This window comes from Capsicum annuum, chromosome 3 (genome assembly GCF_002878395.1).
Source record: "Capsicum annuum cultivar UCD-10X-F1 chromosome 3, UCD10Xv1.1, whole genome shotgun sequence".
In the NCBI taxonomy this organism is placed as follows: Eukaryota; Viridiplantae; Streptophyta; class Magnoliopsida; order Solanales; family Solanaceae; genus Capsicum; species Capsicum annuum.
Genome location: NC_061113.1, coordinates 203,455,113 through 203,474,752, shown reverse-complemented (window position 1 = coordinate 203,474,752; position 19,640 = coordinate 203,455,113).

The following is a 19,640-nucleotide window of genomic DNA, read 5'->3' as shown; positions in this document are numbered from 1 at the left end:
TCGACAGGTTTATCGAATCGAGACATAACCTGTTTCATGCTAAAAGGATGAACGATGGATTTGTGAGGCTTCTCATCATGAGAGAGCATCATCCTTTTGAGTTTGAGAAGGTATTTATTTCTAGTCTCCTCATCATTAATGTGCTCTATGATGTCAAACAAGATTTCTTTGGGATTTCCAGAAATAACATTAACGGTCTTTTTTGTACAAGTACAAAAAGTGCCGTTACAAATGCAATCTTGATCAGACTAGGATTGATCGGACTCATAGGTGGCGTTGATGAATTCCTCATCGCTATAGTATTCACTAGAGGAGCTGAGAGAGTAGAAAGAATCTGATGAGTCTTCCATTATCGAGAATAATTTCTCTTTGGTTTCTTCAGAGAGACCTAATTGGTTGATCTTATTTTTCTTACCAGACTTACAATCCTTAGCTCTATGGCCTGTTTTTCCACAAGTCCAGCAAGCATCTTTATTCTTAGAGAACTTTTTCCTAGTTTTCCTACTAGTTTTTTAGGATTCCCTTTTAAAGGACTCTTTTCTAGGTTTGGATCTTTTATGAGACTTATAGGATTTTCTCCTATGTTTCTTATTGGAAGGAGAGGATAGATTTGTGAAACCGAAATCTTGGCAGAAGGTTCCCAGCCCATATTTGGAAGTGCTGTCCTTCTTAAGTTGTTTCTTAAGCTTAAGGTCGGTGAAGAGGTCTACTCCTACTATGGTGATGAAGCTTATTATATCCCCATAAGTTAAAATTCCGTAGGGGATTTTCCCTTTGAATCTATCTTTGATTTTGGTCCTAACCTTATCTGCAAACAGATGAGGGAGACCACTAATGAAACATTCTTTCCAGAAGTCATTGTTGCAGTCAGGTCTAATCATGATTTTGACCAAGAAGGTGTCTTTATACCATCTAAAGTCAGCTAAATCCTTGCAGGTGAGATTGTTAAGGATTTCTAAACTCCTATCTTGAAATAATTTGGGTTCACCTATAAAATGTCTAGCTATGTGATATAGAAGGGTAGCACAGGCATCTTCTTTTGCGACCTGCTCAAGTTTTTGTTACCCATTTTCACTTTTGACAACAACCGTTTCTATGGTCGTAGCCTCATATATAAGGCTTTTAACGTCATCTGTGAAATAGTTGTCCCACCAGTGTTTTATCATACCAGTGAAGCCTGCTACGATCATTGTGGCTGCCTCTTTGTCAGAAGCCCCTCTAATTTTGTAAGCTGTGATAGCAACACCCATTTCATGGAGTTTGTTATAGATTTGGTGTTCAGCCAAACCGTCAATATTCCATTCAGTTATTCCTCCACCATCATGGTTAGAAGTGGAGAGGTATGGGTTTTCTTTAAACTGGACGTCTGGAGGAGACGGTCATTTGTAATAGTTTTTCTTAGTAGAAAAACGTTCATGGGTGAGTTTGGAAAGGGAGTCCTTTTGGCTGCTGGTCTCTCCTTTCTCAGAAATTTTGAATGTAGAGAGTTTCTTATTGATTTGCCCTAAGATTTTTCCCGAAACCTTAAAGTCATCGCTGAGATTAGGGAATTTCTCTTTTTGAAATTCAGGGATTTTAAATATAGCATTGGTAATAAAATTAGGGACTGGAATGCTTTTCTCAGCAGTGGGTGAGCTGAAAGGAAGCATCGAGCTCTTACTATCTCCTATTTGCTGGGAGATAGTATGAAGGACCTGATTAGTATAGTTGCTTTGTTCAACTAACCTATCTAGGTCTCTGTTGATGGGGGCTGATAGAGGTCTATCATGCTTCTTCTTAAAGGGTGAAGCGTTGAGGATCTCATTAGAATGAGGAATTTTTATTCCTTCAAGGGGAGGAGTAACGGATTCAATTACTTTGTTACTCTGCGTATACCATTTATTAATGATCACGTGAAGGGATTCATTTTAGTTTTCCATTCTCCCAGTGAATTCAAACCATCTGAAGAATTTGATGTCACATCAAAGTCTTTTCATATCAGCTATCCATAGCCGACCAAATTCCTTTTGCTGTTCGGTAGAATAGGTACTGGTGTACCATTTTCTTTTTATTGCGTCTTTTGGAAGGTACCAGCATTCCTCAAGAGCTTTGAGGTCTGGAGTATACTCATCATTGGATTTGATGACCTCTAATCCTGGGTCTGTTCTAATTTTTTGACGAGGTATGGTGGGAGGGAGAGGTTCCATATCCGAGGCAGTAGGGCTACCTGGATCATAGAGATTCTCGGGTTCTAGGGCCTCTAGGACCCGAGTATGTTGCTGGTAATAAACTTTGGGAACAGGACCAGAGAAGTCAACTCCTTTAACTTTCCCTTTGTCAGTATCATTTTCCTCACTTCCCTTTGAGTTTTTTGAGGTAGAAGCGCAATGTGAGACAGATCTTCTGAACGAAGAATTTTGAGAGGCTTCAAAACCGAGGAATTTGAGATCAATGGATCCGTCAGGGTGCTGGATAACCCGTTTGATCTGAGATTTTTCTGGATAGGTAGGGAGAGGTTGGGTGATAGCATCAAAGTGCCACTTATTGTTATGCAGGATATCGTTCCAGAGGAGAGCTTTAGGAACAAAGATATTGCTTCTGTCTTTGTTTGCCTCCATGAGGGTAGTAACACCTCTAGGGCTCGTGATTCTATCTTTGGGAGCTAGGGTTGTACCCATAAGCCGATAATATACTCTGTATATTATTGCTATTTCTCTAGTATTATCCTTACTATTCATGTTTTTTGTCTTAACATTAAGTGTTAAAACATCCATGATGTTAGGATCATTAATATCTACTGAGAAATTAGGGTAGCAACTAAAGTATACCGGGCCATCGGCTAGGTTACTTTGAATTACTCCTAAGAGTGAATCGTCAAAGATCAATAGACGGGCATCTCTTAGGATAGCACAAACTGGGATATCAAGACCCTGTCTAAAAAGTGTCTTAATAGCCACTTGAACAAGACCAACATAAAGATAATTAAACTAATTTTTAAATCGGTTTATGTCAAGTTTATTTAGTAATTGGATAATTTCCAAAGAATTATTAGTGGCGACTGTAGACTCAGAGGTCTTGATGTTATGTTTTTTTAAAAAACTAAACTTACCGATTTGATAAATCGTTTTAAAAGGCTCTTCTGGAATATTCCAGTTTTGAAGATCATTTTCAATATTAGTAATCTGGGTTGCTTGAGAAGAAAGGTTAACAGTATTCTTAATATGATGGTTGGGATTCATTAGAAAAGAAATACTGTCTAGAGACTGACTGGGAAATCTAATTATTCAATTAAGATAGCAAACAACACTAATCATTGATGATTCTATCTATAACAGATTATATCAATACATCTATGTCCTATGGGATCTAACAAGTCTTAATGGCTGTGACAACAGTTTTCTCTTAATGTTATCTTAGCGACGGGACCACCAATAAGGTCGAATGCTTACCTAAGCTGAGACCATTCTTTTCAGGCTGACCAACGTCCTAAACCGGAGATTAATCGGATACTTCAAACACTTAGAGAAAATGAATACCCCATACTTAAAAAGATCATTAACGAACAAGATATATTAAAATAATCTATGTAGAAATATCATCATCAATAAATTAAAGTAATAGGTATCTTTTTTTGTAATTAGTTTTCCCATGCTCTAGACAATATATATTCTTAGTTGCTGATGCTAAGTGTATATACTGCCAACACAATTAAGGTATGTGATGTGTTCATCCAAGGGTTCCTTCCACCCTTGGAGTTCAAGAAACTATTTTTAAAACTTCAAGTGTATTGATTTCATGAATTCCATATTGGGTTCAATTAAAATGATTAGTTGGGTGTCTAATCCATGTTTTGTTACAAGTTTCATGTGTAGTTAATTGATATATGTGTAGTATCATGCGAATCTATGTTAAACACCTGAATGTATAAATTTATTATGGTAGTCATGATGTATTAGCATGTTTTTCATGCCCAATTATAAGGTTATGCCTTCTATGTGTTTGACAAAATGCCTAAGTGAATAAATTGTGCATTTTGGTCCATTAGTGGCCTTATGATGAATTCATGCTAGAACTACATGTTCCAAATTTACTCCCATGTTAAAGCTATACTTTGTAAGTGATTGATGGAATGTCCATGAGAATTAAATAGCGAAATTATGATATGCTAGCATGCATTTTCTTTCACGTACAAGCATAAGAATATGGCAAAATGTCTCAGTGACTACATTGTGAATAGTTGACTGTTGTCATGTTATCAAGAAGTGTCATGTCTTACTATTATCTAAGCTATCGAGTCCTGGGAGTATTTAATATACGATAATTTAGCTATTTACCTAGAGCCAGTTTCAGTACAAAATAGTATCAGTCATATCACATTCAGTGATACTCTCAGTTAGATACAAAACATAGTAGAACTCAGTCATTTACAGAACTCAGGAAAACTCAGTAAAATTCAATATCAGTCAAGCTCAGTTTAGTACATCAATTAAGTGTCTTTCAGTTAGGAGTAACATTCAGCACCAAGTAAATCCAAGGATGGGGACTCTCCCGCCAGTAGAGGGTGTGATCCTTAAAAGTAGTCCTTACTTTCCAAAACTATGTAGCCAGTATAGGTTGAGACATCAACCTACAAGTTGAGGGTTGATGAGGTGTCTTACCTGCCAGTTGAGCTGTAATACCCCGCATTTCGGGCTAGAATAAAAACTATGACTTTGATGAGTTGATAATCTCAAAGCCTGAAATCCTATGCCAATTTGGCATGTTTATGTAGTATGTGAATCCATTTGAGCATGAATTTAGACCATAGAGGTCCTTCAACTCAAGGACGAGTTGAAACTATTTCGATCGATTAAGTTTTAGTGGATGTTGTAATTTGTGTCATCTTTCATCAACTATAACTCTCTGTATATGTCAAATTAAAGAGTCTACTATATGTCAAATGATAGGTCTTTGAGTTAAATTTCTACCGATACCAGTTTTGCTAAAATTCGACACCCGAGCAAGAAGTTATGGTCTTTCAAAGTATAATGCGTCGCCTAACCAATCGTACATGGCCACTTGAAAGCATATGCGATAGCATAGGCGGTGCCTATGTAAATATAGGCGATATCATAGGTGGATCCTAAGTAAATATAGGCGATAGCATAGGTGGCGCCTATGTAATGGTTTCAAGTGACTTAAACACTCCATTTTTGGGGCAAAATAGTCCTTTTCCCACCCTTATTCAGCCATAAACACGAAATTCAGTCCCCAATTCTCAAAAATACATCCACATTCATCTAAAAATTCTCAAGAACACTCCTAAGGGTTTCAAACTAAAAACCCAAATAAATCAAGATTCAACTGTGGGTTTTCAAAATTGATTAGAGATTCAGAGTCCCCAATCCACAGGCTTCAAGAAGAACCCATTATTCTCCAAAATAGAGGTACGCGGGGTTTTCCTAATTTCTCATGGGCATAAAAAAATCATGTTTTAGAGTGGAGTTTTTGAATCTATGTGTATATTCATGTATTAAATGTTTTAACTTCATTGTTTTGGTCTTTTGAACTTCCCTAAAGTGATTTGAGAATATGAATGTATGAAACCATGTATTTAAGAATGAATTTTTGTTGAGAGCATGATTTTTGGTGAATTTCCTCTTATTATGAATTTTTCAGATTTCTCATAGCATATGAATTGTTTTGCAATGCATCCTTGAAAAGCACTACATGAAATGATTGAACTCTTTTTATGATTTAAAGGTGGTTTTAAATCACTAAAGAGGAAATCTAGCATGAATTTTTAATGTTCATAATGCATGTAATGAAAGAGTGCATGGATTTGCTAAAGGCACTAGAGCAACATATGTTGATCAAGTTTTTGCATGATTTTGACTTAAGTTTCAAAATGTGAAATCTTCTTTATCAGTTGCATGTTTTTGATGGTCTAAATTATTATTTAAATGAAATATTTATCTTAATGTATTATGGATTAGAAATCATAACTTACAAGTCTTTGTATGACGATACCAATTCAGACCAATGCCATATCAGACTCAGACTAATATATATTTCAGACTATCATGATTTTAGACATTCAGAATATTGTATGTATATAAAAGGTTAAAAATGGACATACAGATATGTTAGGTGGTTCCCTTAAGGGGGCTTGAGTTCAAGCAATTCATTACCTAAAATTGGGGTTTGCCGACCCGGGTATATTATTATATAATGACTTAAGTGTCGTGTCGCTATCAAATTTAGGACCTCCAACCCTTGCGACATACTTGGGTTGGAGTTTTGAGTCAATGGCAGATTCCATATCGCCCATGAAATATCAGACTTGTAGGGGATACCACCTAACTCAGAAGTAATACACAGATCACAGTTTTAGATTTACAGACAGGTTATATGTTTTCAGAAGGTGCCCATGTGTTTTTCAGAAACTGTTTTATGCATAATGTTTGATGAATATTTGCTCTCACGTATTATATATATATATATATATGTTCAATTACTCGATTTTGGGTTGCTTCGCATGCGAGTTCAATTAAGCTGACCCCCTTACTCCCAGGTACTAAGGCATAGTTTAGGGTTCCAGATCCTCAGTAGAGTCTACAGAGAGGGTTGTCTCAGAGTTCAGTTGGTGAGCCTTCTTTGCTTCGGAAGGCCTAGTTATTTAGGTATTTATTTCAGTATGGTTTTTGGTCTGCTAGGGGCCTTGTACCAGTTATTCTGATAGCATGTCAGTAGAGATTTCACAGACTATTATAGATGTTTATTAAATATTATTGGGCATGTTTTCAGGCCTTTAACTATTTTAAATTATTGACCATGTTTCTGTATTATTGTGTCTAATACATATTACTTTGATCATATGAATTATGTTTATGCTTACCAGATAGATAGAGGGAGTTCCGAGCCTTCGGATTTGGGAATGCTTGTCACGGCCAGGGCCCTGGTTTGGGTCGTGATAAACTTGATATCAGAGTGCGGTTAACTGTCCCAGGGTATCTGCAAAATTGCGTCGGGTAGAGTCTTTTTTATGGGTGTGTATCGCACCACACATATAAGTAAAAGGCTACAAAGCATTTAGGAATGTCTCTCTTTCTTCATGTTCTAGTTTGTGCTATAGAGTCAGAATATTCCTCCTTCATACTCTAATTCGTGCTATGATGTCACCCATACGAATAGAAAAGTTATCCTAATTTCTTCATCACTCTGGTGTTTCTAAATATTCTCTGATTATCTAGCAGAAATTTCAGAAGTCCCACAAAAGATGGGAGACAAGTTCCCTAGTGTAAAATTGCGTCCTCATTCTTATGAGGCATTTAGTTAAGACAAGAGTAAGATATATATTCTTGAGTCATTGAATATTGTGTATCAAACTTCTATCTCTTGTAATCTTAATATCATTATGTTATTGAAAACAAAAGTCTAGTGAAGCTGTGTGAGGCCTATATCGATTCACTAGCATAGTTGCCTTGTCATTTATCTTATTCTTCTTCAAAACCCAAAAATCAAAGTCTCGTGACGTGGTGTGAGGCCTATTTTGGTTTACTAGCAACTTTCTATTTATCTTATTATTCTTGTGTTTGTTGGAACTGTATTTCCACTCGAGTAGTAGTATAAGTTAGAGTGTCGGTGTCATGACCTATTGGTAGTGAAATTATACCAAGAAGTTTGTGATATGAAGTCACAAGGTTAGAGGTCAGAGTGAGGGTAACTTTTGTGATTAAATATTGATTGAGAATGATTTACCCTTTTGTGGTGGTAGACTAATGTGGTGGTACCATTTATGAATTGTATGGTAGTCCGTGGAGGAAGTGTTAACTCAGAATGTTGTTTGTTTTCTTCCTTTCAAAATGGAGAAAGAACCCAGAATGGATACTTAAGGTGGTTATAGAAACCCCTTATAGGCTATGAATAAAAAATAGCTAGATTAGCTAGTAGGTTGTAAGTATAGACTCATTGTCATATGGGGTATCTGAAGGTAGTCTAAATGCCCATTCGGGTAAGTAAGTGTGATGTGAGAAAGTCGTATAAGTATATAAGATTGTATAGTTATAATATAAGCTTAAGGTTGATCATGTCTATTATGTGACCTTACCCCTTAAGCTTCTTCTCATTGGTAGTTGTAAACTAATACTACTTGTGAGAAAATATGTAGTATATTTTTGAAGTATTTGGGTAGAATATCCCAATTTGAAGGATTAGTATATTTATATTATGTTGCACTCTTCATTGGCTGTAAATGATTGATGCTAGACTATAGGCTTGAATTTAAATAGTGTGGTGGTGAATAGTGGAAAGAGATTGATGATACATATTTCATGGGATTAGATTTGTAAGCTTGATGTGTTGAAATAGTACGTGCTAATGGATTATGACAAGGAAAACCGTAAGGTCATGATCGATTATTGTGGTTATGAATTTCTAGTGTACTAGTGTTTCTTGATGTTTATTTCATAGTTTCTAAGTGAGGATTATGTGTAAGGTTGGTTGTAAATCATGCTTAGTACTAGACATTAAGTTTGAAACAATTGATGGCCATAAAGGTGGATGTGATAATTTCTTAGTTAATGATACTAGTTATATGGAAGTGATCTATAGGGTTGAACAATGTATGCAAGTGCCTAAGTTTATTTGATTCTTAATGAAGTATGACATTGTATATGTGATGTAGAAGTATGCCCAAGGTGGTATGAAGCTGTAGTATTTTTCTAAGGCTATTACATATTGTGTGTGGCTATTGGTACTGTTGAGTTTCTAGGTGGAAAAAGACTAGCTAGATGGTATATAGTGTTCTAAATAGCCAAGTTAAGGACCTTTGATTGATAGCGTTGAACCTTTTGATATGAGCTTGATTCTCATGGTAGAGGAAAATAAGTTTGAAGTTGCTATGTTGGTAGACTATGATAGGAATAGTGTGGCTCATTGAAGACTTGGTGATACCCATGTTAGGTGTTATAATCTAAGCTCAAGTCCTTAAAAGTTGTGCTAATAGAAGTAAGAGTATAGGCACTAGAGGGTGTCCAACATCATGGATATTTTAACACTTAATGTTAAGACAAAAAACATGAACAGTAAGGATAATACTAGAGAAATAGCAATAATATACAGAGTATATTATCGGCTTATGGGTACAACCCTAGCTCCCAAAGCTAGAATTACGAGCCCTAGAGGTGTTACTACCCTCATGGAGGCAAACAAAGACAGAAGCAATATCTTTGTTCCTAAAGCTCTCCTCTGGAATGATATCCTGCATAACAATGAGTGGCACTTTGATGGTATCACCCAACCTCTCCCTACCTATCCAGAAAAATCTCAGATCGAACGGGTTATCCAGCACCCTGACGGATCCATTGATCTCAAATTCCTCGGTTTTGAAGCCTCTCAAAATTCTTCATTCAGAAGATCTGTCTCACACCGCGCTTCTACCTCAAAAAACTCGGAGAGAAGTGAGGAAAATGATACTGACAAAGGGAAAGTTAAAGGATTTGACTTCTCTGGTCCTATTCCAAAAGTTTATTACCAGCAACATACTCGGGTCCAAGAGGCCCTAGAACCCGAGAATCTCTATGATCCAGGTAGCCCTACTGCCTCGGATATGGAACCTCCCCCTCCCACCATACCTCGTCAAAAAATTAGAACAGACCCAAGATTAGAGGTCATCAAATCCAATGATGAGTATACTCCAGACCTCAAAGCTCTTGAGGAACGCTGGTACCTTCCAAAAGACGCAATAAAAAGAAAATGGTACACTAGTACCTATTCTACCGAACAGCAAAAGGAATTTGGTCGGCTATGGATAGCTGATATGAAAAGACTTCGATGTGACATCGAATTCTTCAGATGGTTTGAATTCACTAGGAGAATGTAAAACCAAAATGAATCCCTTCACGTGATCATTAATAAATGGTATACGCAGAGTAACAAAGTAATTGAATCTGTTACTCCTCCCCTTGAAGGAATAAAAATTCCTCATTCTAATGAGATCCTCAATGCTTCACCCTTTAAGAAGAAGCATGATAGACCCCTATCAGCCCCCATCAACAGAGACCTAGATAGGATAGTTGAACAAAACAACTATACTAATCAGGTCCTTCATACTATCTCCCAGCAAATAGGAGATAGTAAGAGCTCGATGCTTCCTTTCAGCTCACCCACTCATGAGAAAAGCATTCCAGGCACTAATCTCATTACCAATCCTATATTTAAAATCCCTGAATTTCAAAAAGAGAAATTCCCTAATCTCAGTGATGACTTTAAGGTTTTGGGAAAAATCTTAGAGCAAATCAATGAGAAACTCTCTAAATTCAAAATTTCTGAGAAAGGAGAGACCAGCAGCCAAAAGGACTCCCTTTCCAAACTCACCCATGAACGTTTTTATACTAAGAAAAACTATTACAAATGACCCTCTCCTCTAGACGTCCAGTTTGAAGAAAACCGGTACCTCTCCACTTCTAACCATAATGGTAGAGGAATAACTGAATGGAATATTGACGGTTTGGCTGAACACCAAATCTATAATAAACTCCATAAAATGGGTGTTGCCATCACAGCTTACAAAATTAGAAGGGCTTCTGACAAAGAGGCAGCCACAATGATCGTAGCAGGCTTTACTGGTATGATAAAACACTGGTGGGACAACTATTTCACAGATGACGTTAAAAGCCTTATATATGAGGCCACGGCCATGGAAACGGTCGTTGTCAAAAGTGAAAATGGGCAAGAAAAACTTGAGCAGGTCGCAAAAGAAGACGCCTGTGCTACCCTCCTATATCACATAGCTAGACATTTTATAGGTGAACCCAAATTATTTCAAGATAGGAGTTTAGAAATCCTTAACAATCTCACCTGCAAGGATTTAGCTGACTTTAGATGGTATAAAGACACCTTCTTGGTCAAAATCATGATTAGACCTGACTGCAACAATGACTTCTGGAAAGAACGTTTCATTAGTGGTCTCCCTCATCTGTTCACAGATAAGGTTAGGACCAAAATCAAAGATAGATTCAAAGGGAAAATCCCCTACGGAATTTTAACTTATGGGGATATAATAAGCTTCATCACCACAGTAGGAGTAGACCTCTGCACCGACCTTAAGCTTAAGAAACAACTTAAGAAGGACAGCACTTCCAAATATGGGCTGGGAACCTTCTGCCAAGATTTTGGTTTCACAAATCTATCCTCTCCTTCCAATAAGAAACATAGGAGAAAATCCTATAAGTCTCATAAAAGATCCAAACCTAGAAAAGAGTCCTTTAAAAGGGAATCCTACAAAACTAGTAGGAAAACTAGGAAAAAGTTTTCTAAGAATAAAGATGTTTGCTGGACTTGTGGAAAAACAGGCCATAGAGCTAAGGATTGTAAGTCTGGTAAGAAAAATAAGATCAACCAATTAGGTCTCTCTGAAGAAACCAAAGAGAAATTATTCTCGATAATGGAAGACTCATCAGATTCTTCCGAATCTCTCAGCTCCTCTAGTGAAGACTATAGCGACGAGGAATTCATTAACCCCGCCTATGAGTCCGATCAATCCCAGTCTGGTCAAGATTGCATTTGTAATGGCACTTTTTGTACTTGTACAAAAATGACCGTTAATGTTATTTCTGGAAATCCCAAAGAAATCTTGTTTGACATCATAGAGCACATTAATGATGAGGAGACTAGAAATAAATACCTTCTCAAACTCAAAAGGATGATGCTCTCTCATGATGAGAAGCCTCACAAATCCATCGTTCATCCTTTTAGCATGAAACAGGTTATGTCTCGATTCGATAAACCTGTCGAACCATCTATAGCTGATCTTAAAGGTGAAATTTCCACCCTCAAGGCAGAAATCAGGCACTTAAAAATCCGACTTGATCGGGTAGAACTCAACATTCTTACCGAATAAGTCTTAAAGAATGTCTCCTCAACCGAATCTCCCAAGGATTCCCCAATAATCAGTGATCATATTTCAAATGATCATCTCAAGGAACCCAACTCCTTCCCTGGCTTCGATTCTCCCTCTACCTCTGATGCTGCCATCATAGCCATCAAAACTTACAGCGAACATATCACCGTAAAAATTGTAGTAGACAAAGACTTCACTCTTAACAGAGTCGCCCTCTTTGATACAGGTGCTGACAGCAATTGTATCATCAAGGGACTTATACCCACTAAATATCTACACAAAAGCAGCTCTCGTCTCTACTCTACCACCGAAGAAAAGATGCAAATTGATTACAAGCTTTCCAAAGCCCATATCTGTAACATTGGCATTTGTCTTATTAATGATTTCGTCATCACTGAAGGTATCACGGAAGATATCATTCTAGGAATACCTTTTATTAATCAAATTTGACCTTACACTAGTGATTTTGACGGTATTCACACAACGATTTTAAACCAAAATCTGTTCTTCCCTTTATTACGGCCCCTATCTCAAGAAGAAGGCTCCCTTATCAAAGAAAGGACTGCTTTTAAAATCAACCGGCTTTCTTCACATATCGGTTTTCTTAAACACGAAATTCAAATCAAGAAAATCGAACAACTTTTGAAAACCCCGGAGATGGTAAACAAAATTATCAATCTCCAAAAGACTTTTGAGAAAGAACTTTGTTCAGACTTTCCTAATGCCTTTTGGGAAAGAAAAAGCCATTTAGTAGAACTCCCTTACATTACTGGTTTCAGCAAACAGGCCATCCCTACTGAGGCCAGGCCAATCCAAATGAACCAGGAAATGATGGAAATCTGCAAAGACGAAATTAACCATTTGCTAAAAAATGGTATCATCAGAACCTCAAATTCTCCTTGGAGTTGCTCTGCCTTCTACGTCAATAACAGTGCCAAAAAGGAGCGAGTAACTCCCCGGCTCGTAATAAATTACAAGCCTCTGAATGGGGACCTAAAATGGATCGGGCATCCGATCCCTAACAAAAGGGATCTTTTGAAAAGAACTTTCAAAGCCAACATTTACAGTAAGTTTGACATGAAGTCAGGATTCTGGCAGATTCAAATAGCTAAAAAGGATAAATACAAGACGGCCTTCAATGTCTCTTTTGGGCATTATGAATGGAATATTTTACCTTTCGGTCTTAAAAATGCTCCCTCTGAATTTCAAAACATCATGAACAAGATCTTCAATCCTTATAGTCACATGTCAATTGTTTATATTGATAATGTGCTAATTTTCTTAGAAAATATTGATTCTCATTTTAAACATCTCAACACTTTCTTTAAGATTGTTAAGTATAATGGTTTAGTCATAAGTGCTAAGAAAATGAAGCTCTTTCAGACCTCCATAAGGTTCTTAGGGCATGATCTTTATCGAGGTAGTTATAAACCTATCTGTAGGGCTATAGAGTTCTCCTCCAAATTCCCTAATGAAATTAATGATAAGACCCAACTTCAAAGATTTTTAGGAAGTCTTAACTATGTAGCAGACTTCATCCCTAACATTAGACAGGTCTGCGAACCTCTTTACAAAAGACTTAGAAAGACCCCAGTCCCTTGGAGTTCTGATCAAACTAATGTTGTCATTAAAGTAAAGGAATTAGTCAAAAACCTCCCCTGCCTAGGAATTCCTAATCCTGAAGCCTTTATGATTGTTGAAACCGATGCTTCGGATATTGGTTATGGAGGTATATTGAAACAAAAGGAGAATACTAATTCTTCTGAACAGCTAGTTAGATTTACGTCGGGAATATGGAATTCCGCTCAAAAGAATTACAGCACAGTTAAAAAGAAGGTTTTATCTATAGTGCTATGTATCACCAAATTTCAAGATGATCTTATTAATAAAGAATTTTTACTCAGAGTATATTGCAAATCTGCTAAAGAGATTTTACAAAAGGATGTTAAAAATTTGGTTTCAAAACAAATATTTGCTAGATGGCAAGCGCTCCTATCTAGCTTTGATTTTCAAATTGAATTTATCAAAGGAGAAAAAAATTCCCTTCCCAATTTTCTAACAAGAGAATTCTTACGGGCCAAAATGAGACCCACCACACTGGGGAAAGTCCTAGTAGGCAACAAACCAGAACAAACCAAGATGGCTAGACCATTTGATCTCTCGTCAGCTTCAACAAATCCCTTAAGACCATCAGTCCCTCAGAGGCCTACACTAAAATCGGAACTTCAAGCACCGTTCCAAAACAAATATGCAGCTTTAGCAGAATTTCCAAAGCTCCCTCCACCAATGCCGTCCAAATTGGTAGATTTGAAGACTAATAAGCCTTTTGATAAAGGACCATCATCGAGTTCATCTATTCAGTCCAAACAGAGTTACGCTATGAAGGCTCCTGAAACCTTCGCACAAGCTGTAGACCCCACAGTGGTTAAACCAATACTAACTCCTCCCATCAAGGAAGAATTCAAATTCATTACCACTCAAGTAATGCCAATTATTGCTTTAGATAAGGAATATGAAGGATATCCATTAGATCAACTAATCAAGCCGGTCTACAATGATAAAAATTTCGTGGATACTGAGAACCCACTCAAAACAAGAAGATATTATAAAGCCATCCTTGTCGACACTGATTCTATCGAGGTTGAGCATTCTATGAATGAGCGGAATCCGGAATATATTGATTATTCTAGATTCACCATTAAAAGAGTATTAACTCCTTTCAACTGGTTCGCAGATCACCTGCATACACCAATTGCTTTATCCATGCCCCATAGGCCCCAAACCTACAATTGGTACGACTATAAGTCGGCATGGTTCAATTTTTTATATGTCCGACCAGGACACACCTGGTTTATTAAATATTGTCCAGCTATGGTAGATGCCATTATTCCTAGATGGTTCTATGAATGGTGGATATATTTTGGAGGAATCAAAGAAATCCTTCCCCAACAGTTCTTAAATCGATTCACTGATTTCTGTTCAAAAGAACGGTATGTAACCCTCCCAGAACATATTCAGATGTGCAAATTCTTCATCAAAAAGCGAGTCTTCTACATTATTTCTTGGAACTTCGCTAAAGGAGAGCAAGACAGAATCAAATATTTGTCTAAAGAGATAAAGGTCAAAGGTTGGACTCCCAAGCCAGTAGCTCCGAAAACACCAGACAAAGAGAAAACAACAGCGTCCTCAACCAGTGCTTCACAAAATAAGAAGGCATTAAAGGAAAAACTAAAGAAGGCTTTGCTAGATATGGACAGCCAAGAAACCAATGAAGAAGAAGTGTTACAACTTCTAGAGGAAGCTTCCTCCATAGGAAGTAGTGATAACAATGGTGATATGCTAAATCCTAAAGGGATAGTTATGGCCTATTTGGACCCCTATTAAGAATAGGGAAATGACCCTTCAAAGGAGTAGAGATTCAAAGAACCGGAATTACTTTTTGAAAGGGCATATTACTATTCCTAACTGGAATCCGTAGGACCAGATGCTTTTCCAAAGACAACAGGACAAAGCATTCAATCAGCTTTTCAAAAAAGCTAAATGGAAATTGTACAACCAGATGCTTTCCAAAAGCAAAAGGACAAAGCATTCAATCAGCTTTTTAAAAGCTAAAAACATCAGCACTAAGAAATAATTTTAGCCTTACATTTGTATGCATTAGATGTACTGTATAATCTCTCTCTTGTCTATATAAGACTTGTTGTAATACTAGAGAAGTCATCAGAAAATTTCCTAGACAAGAAATATTTCCGCCTACCTAAGCTTTTCTCTTGTAATGTTTTAAAGTTTGAATAAAATCTTGTAAGTTTTTTAAATTACTTCTTCTTATTTAATTTCCTTTAATAATCAAAGCAATTCAGGATTTTCCTCCACCCAAGAATAGAACAAAGGTGATGAGTTTTCTTGGTAGATTAAACTATATTAGTAGGTTCGTTGCTGAGCTCATAACCACTTATGAGCCCATATTTAAGTTGCTGAAGAAGAGTGTTCAGTTGATGGACGGAGAAATATCAAATCCACCTGTGTTGGTACCACCAGAGCCTAGCAGGCCTTTGATCTTGTACTTATTAGTTATGGACAATTCCTTCGATTCTGTCTTAGGTCAATATGATATCACGGAGAAAAAAGAGCAAGCTATTTATTATCTTATCAAGAATTTCACAACATATGAATCCAAGTACACTCTTCGTAAAAGGATGTGTTTTGCCTTAACTTGGGTAGCATAGAAGTTAAAGCATTACCTTTCATCCTACATGACTTATCCCATATCCCGCATGGATTTTTTGAAGTATATCTTCCAAAAGCCTATGTCAACTGGCAAAGTGGCAAATATTGCTTACTGAGTTTGATATTGTATATGAGACTCAAACCGCCATCAAATCCAAAGCTTTGGTAGATCATCTTCCTTAGAACCCCATTGATGAAGATTATGAACCATTGAAGACATATTTCCCTGATGAAAAAGTGTTGTTTATCGATGAAGTCATTATATATGCTGATCCAGGTTGGAGTTGTTCTTTGCTGGAGTTATTAACATGAAAGAAGTCAGAATAGGTGCAGTTTGTATCTCTAAATTAAGGAAATATTTCCCAGTAACTACAAAACTTTAATTTTATTATACCAACAACATGGTAGAATATGAAGCTTGCCTTCTGGGCTAAGGCTACCTATTGACATGGGACTCCAGTAATTATCAGTGTTGGGGGACTCAGACTTGCTTGTCCGTCAGATTTTAGATGATTGGGAGACACGGGATTTAAATCTCATACCATATCGACAATGCTTGCAAGATCTATGTCAATGATTTGTGTCAGTAAAGCTTAGGCACATTCCAAGAATTTGCAATGAGACAGTTGATGCTTTAGACATTTTTTCTTTGATGCTCAAACATCCTGGTAAGGCTTACATTGATTCGGTGAAAATACAGAGTCGTGGTCATCATGCTTATTTTAATACAGTCAAAGAAGAACGTGATGATCTTTAATATCAAGCAATAAATTCAGTTAGGAAAACACCCAACACATTTCACCAATAATCAAAAGAGGACTATTAGGCTTTTGGCTAGTGGATTTATCTTAAGTGAGAGAATTTTGTACAAGAAAACACCTAATTTAGGACTCTTAAAGTGTGATGCAAAAGAACCTTGAGCAATCATGGTTGAAATACACTCCAGAGTATGCAGGTCGCATATGAACGGTTATGTCTTGTCAAAGAAGAAACTTTGAGAGGGTTATTATTGGCTTATTATGGAGAGGAATTCTATTTATTTTGTTCAGAAATGTCATCAATGTCAGATACATGGTGATCAAATACATTCTCATCTGGTTGACTTGCACGTGATGTCTTCTTCAAGGCATTTTATAGCTTGGAGGATGGACGTGATTAGACCGACTATTATTTTACAAAGATTCATTTTGGTAGCCACCGATTATTTTACAAAGCGGGTATAAGTGAAAACTTTAAAGTAAGTAACAAAGAAGGTGGTGGTGGATTTTGTTCACGCTAACATTATTTGTAGATTTGGCATTACAAAGGTGAACATCAGATATAATACTGCCAACCTAAATAGTCATTTGATGCAAGAAGTGTGCCAATAGTTCAAGATTGCACATCAAAATTCCACTCCATATCGTCCAAAGGAAAATGGCATTGTAGAAGCATCCAATAAGAATATCAAGAAGATACTGCAAAAAATACATACAAGGGTCTAGACAATAGCATGAGAAGCTGCCGTTTGCATTACTAGGTTATCGTACTACTTTTCGCACATCAATAAGGGAAACTCCATATTTATTAGTGTATGGGACGAAGTGGTCCTACCTTCATAAGTGGAGATTCCCTTTCTTTGAGTCATTGTGGAAGAAGAGATCGATGATGATCAGTGGTTCAAAACCCGATTGGATCAATTGAGTTTGATTAATAAAAAACGACTGACATCAGTGTGTCATGGCCAATTGTATTGAAAGAGAATGGCTCTAGCACATACCAGAAAGGTGCATCCCAGGCATTTTGAAGTCGGCCAAATAGTATTAAAGTGCATCATTCCTCATTAGATCAAAGTGAAAGGCAAGTTCTCCCTAAATTGGCAAAGGCCCTTCATTGTGAAAAAAATGTTGCCCAATGGAGTTTTATATTTGAAAAATGTAGAAGTCAAAATAGCAGAAATGGCAATCAATACTGATGCAATTAAAAGATATTATGTATGATATTTTCCCTCCATTACTTCTATTGCGTGTTTAGTACTTGCATTTATAAAGATTGATATGATGAAGGCATTTTATTCCTCTATCCCAATGTTGTGTCGCTCTTTGATTCCCTTTTTAAGGTTTGGTCTTTTTTTGACATTATATGCCTCTTTTGGAATCAAAGTAGAATCAAAAGATAAAGTATCTAGAAAGGAAGAATAAAGAAAAAGTATGAAAAAAAAGAAAAAAGAGAAAAAAAAAATCAAACCAAAACAAAGAATAAGCTATCAGAACTACGTGTGACCTGATTCTCCTCCCTCGAGGGTGAGATACATAGGCTGCCCTACACTGCGCTCAGTCCAACCAAATAAATAATTTAAATAACTCAATCAAAAGAAATTGGGGAATGAGTTAATCTTTGTTGTTTGAGTTGATTCCAAAAGTTGTAAGTCCCACCCTCACTTCAGGTGTCATTTGAGCCTCCTAACATCTTTTCTTTCCAACCCTGTCCAAAAGCCGAGTTACAAAAAAGAAAGACCTTCATATCAATATTTGAGTATGTTGAGGCTGAACATACGATGGATATATAACAATGTTTTGGCATTATATTATCCGCATCATCATGGGATGACATGAGGGACAAAATGAGAGTCTTATTGGTGAAAACCCTCGTGGGCACTGTCAGACGATGGGAGCTGAGATAAATAAAAATGAGAGAGTCTTATTGGCGAAAACCCTCACAGGCACCGTAAGATGATGGTAAGTTGAGAGAAATAAAAATAAGAGAGTCTTATTGGGGAAAACCATCACGAGCACGGTAACATGATGGGGAGTTCAGTTTAATAAAAATAAGAGAGTATTATTGGTGAAAACCCTCACGGGCACCGTAAGGTGATGGTGAGTTTGAGGGGAATAAAAAAGAAGGAGGCCTGTTGGCGAAAACCCTCTGAGGCATCACTAATTGGGGAGGTATATGAGTCCAATGGGATTGAAAAAGCGACTCAGTTGCAAGGGAATCAACTCAACAACAAATGATGAAGTTTAGAGAAAAGATCAGGCAGCTTAATCCAAAATGCATGTCATAATCATTGGAGATGGTTGTCATATTCAAATAATCTTTCCATTTGTCATTTTAAATATGGGACATTATCTTTTTCTTTCTTTGACATATTCATATTTTTGCCTTTCTATGTCATTTCCAGAAATAAAAATCAATATTATTTCTTACATCTTTGAGTAAAGTCGGTGTCAAAACAAGTGAGAAAGGATTTCAAAACTGGCTACCAGTCTCCCCAATTTCATGAAGAAGGAAATAGGACCATCATATGAAAGGAACATGATAATAAATCAAGATAAGCAAGGAAAGTTCATCAATCGACAGGATTTTAGATTGGTGGAAATATCAGGTTTCAAAAGGTGAATCTGAGAGGCATAGTATAATAGATATTCAAATTTTGAATCAAAGTCACTTCTGTTAATCTGAGTCTGGCTTAATGATTCGACCAGACAGGGCAAATGTCATCAATCTGATACAAGGATGAAGGGAAAGTCGCTGGAGTAGATGCTTGGAAAGAAAAGTGCTGGAAGCCACCACT